Source organism: Lygodium microphyllum, chromosome 22 (genome assembly GCF_053477565.2).
Source record: "Lygodium microphyllum isolate KBCC chromosome 22, Lygodium_microphyllum_v1.1.10, whole genome shotgun sequence".
NCBI classification, from domain to species: Eukaryota; Viridiplantae; Streptophyta; class Polypodiopsida; order Schizaeales; family Lygodiaceae; genus Lygodium; species Lygodium microphyllum.
In genome coordinates, this window is record NC_141156.1 from 105,791,552 (window position 1) to 105,794,262 (window position 2,711).

The 2,711-nt window shown below is 36.4% G+C and overlaps 1 non-coding gene across 1 annotated transcript; it reads right to left on the reverse strand.

The window, feature by feature from the left end:
• Window positions 1–1,539: 1,539 nt before the first annotated feature.
• On the reverse strand, window positions 1,540–1,611 carry TRNAQ-CUG (transfer RNA glutamine (anticodon CUG)). Its single transcript has one exon. It is a non-coding gene; the product is annotated as a tRNA-Gln (tRNA).
• Between the last annotated feature and the right edge of the window lie 1,100 nt (window positions 1,612–2,711).

The window sequence follows — 2,711 nt, forward strand, 5'->3', positions numbered from 1 at the left end:
GCAACGCCTGCCCTTTACTACCTCTTATACTCGATGCACATGTGATACCACAAATGCCATTCAATTGAAGAATGTTTAGGCATGTATTAAACAATGATGGGGTGCTATCCAGTCATCCACCCTGCTAGAACATGCTCTAGTTAAATGGCTTTTAGGTTGATTGGCATGTAAGCTTGACCGGTTGAAGATTGTCTCTCTTTTATAAGAAGAAAGAGGCACCATAGCACAATTTTAGAGTCAGCCTATTAAGGATCTTTGTCATTCTCTTGTACTTTTGGTTCCAGTTTTGTCTATCAGATTTATCTTGGCAAACTAAATCAATCTCATTTTGGTAGTCCTACCTTGTTTGATCTTAATGAGAGGCCCCTCTATGGCAGAGTTGCATAAGCCTTATAGGTTGCAAATCCCAAACGTAAAATTCTTTTGCAAGTAAATCTTTGTTCTTCATAATCCTTCTCCAAGCATATTGTTGCTTTTAAAACTCTTCGTTGTTTTTACCAATGCCATAGGGTAGTGCTTTATAAATGGTGATACTTTTGAGTTTTATTAAGTTGTAATTGTAGTTAACTATTGTGAGGGATATCATCATGTATATCTAAAGGATGTTGCTTTTGTGTACTTGTCATTCTTTTCTTGAGAGGGTAGACTTACATGCAAGCTTTCCCAATGCACATTATTTGGGGCCCCCAAACCAAACCCAAAAAGAAAAGAAAGGGAACCAAACATATGTCATGTACATTATCTCAAATGTTAAATTCTCTCTTTTTGCAAAAGAGAAATAGGAAATGTTAAGTGATCTCTATTTACACGAGAGAGATAGGGGAGTTGATAGGAAAGTCCAAAGCCCAACACTCCTTGTTAAGTGATATCTATTTGCACAAGAGAGAGAGGGGAGTTGCTAGGAAAGTCCAAAGGCCAACAACAAATAAAGGGAACTGGACACATATATGTTATGTTTGATTGAATCATCTTTGGCAAGAATTTTTTTCTTTTACACTAGGATTAGGGTATTGCTTAGTGTTTTAGAGCATTTATCTTGTTTTTTCACAAGCAAACTCTTCCCTTAGTTAATTACTAGTAATATCTTAAAGGGAGTAAGAATATATTACTAGATGTAAATGAAAAACATATTTTTATAGGTAAGAATTGGTTGTCCTTGAAGAAAGAGTTTTCTCTACATAATGTATGAGATACTTCTTTTTGAGAAACCTTAATAGGGGGTCAACATAACTTTGGTTTTTATGTGTGTGACAGCAAAGGAGGGTTATGATTTTGCTTTTGATTAATTTTATAACTACAACATGCCAAAAAAGTTAATTTATAGGATGGACATGGCTCACATTTCTTTTGGGAGAAGGCATGAAAGTTTGATGCGCGATAAACCTAAAGAAAACACAACTCTCTATTCAAGCTTTAATGTACACATTCAACATTCAAGAGAGAGCTAGGAAAAGGCTCTGCGCTCTGCACGTATTTGTACGACAATCTAGATTCGTAAAAATTGGAAAGTCGCAGAATTTATGGAGCTATCTATACAAAAGGTTCTACCGAGATTTGAACTCGGGCTACTGGATTCAGAGTCCAGTGTCCTAACCACTAGACCATAGAACCGGCTTGCAAACCGTTTATGTTTTTTGATTTTAAATTACTGTATTCAATAACTTTATTCCTGCGATGAAACAGCAAAAATCAATCTGATGATCTAGTAGCTTTAGTTGATATTAACCTCCCAAAATTGGCGTGGAAGGTCGATGAGTAATATCCAGTGTAACCTTCAAGCCGTCGATAAAGCTGAATACTAGTCATTTTGCAGATCCCGGCCAGTCATTCCTGAGTGAGATGTGAGAAGGCAAGGGTGTCTCGATTCACACGCGTCCCGAGGACTTGGGTGTACATTCGACCAACCGGCATGGCCCATGGGCAAGCCGCCGAAAGGAGATCACCAAGTCTGGCCCATCGGCAAACTAGGTTTACAATTGGATCATCTATGCAATTAAACATTACAAAAAGTGAAATAACTATCAAAGATTACATTGAAGCAAAAATAGTTTTTAATGTCTTATACAATGAAAAATAAATGCCAAATAGAAACATCACACACTATGCAATCAAAAGTTGAAGCATCTAGAAAAGAGAGCAACTATTATCCTTAGCATTATGGCACAAATGACAATGCTACATCAGCTTACAAAAGGAGAGGAGAGCAAGTATTGAGACCAAAATCTTCTTGAAGTTTTTTACAAGTAGGACAAAAAAAAAGAGGATAGATACACTTGATTTGATATAATAAGGCAACTGCCACCAAAATGTTAAAGTCTGATTACAAGTTCTTTCCAATTACAAAAAGTTAGTGTTGTTGGTATACTTCCTATGAATGCTCCAAAGCTTGGGTGTGTCTTATCTTCATATTTTTCAAAACCTCAAAAATTAAATTCCAATCTACTTCTTCCATATTCTTTGGAGCAAAAAGCGACATGAACATGAGCATATCTAAAGTATAGAGAGACAAACATGATCTCTCATTACTTTTAACTCGATTTTGTAAACCTCTTTCACAAGAGCTGCTAAACTTGCAGGGACCACCACCACAATCTGCCACAACTTATATAAAGCTGGAAACATCTGCATCCATTCTATTTCAACACCACATTGTCCCCAATCTTTAGGGAGTCATGTTGAAGGACAAGACTCAAAGAGATATAAAACAAATA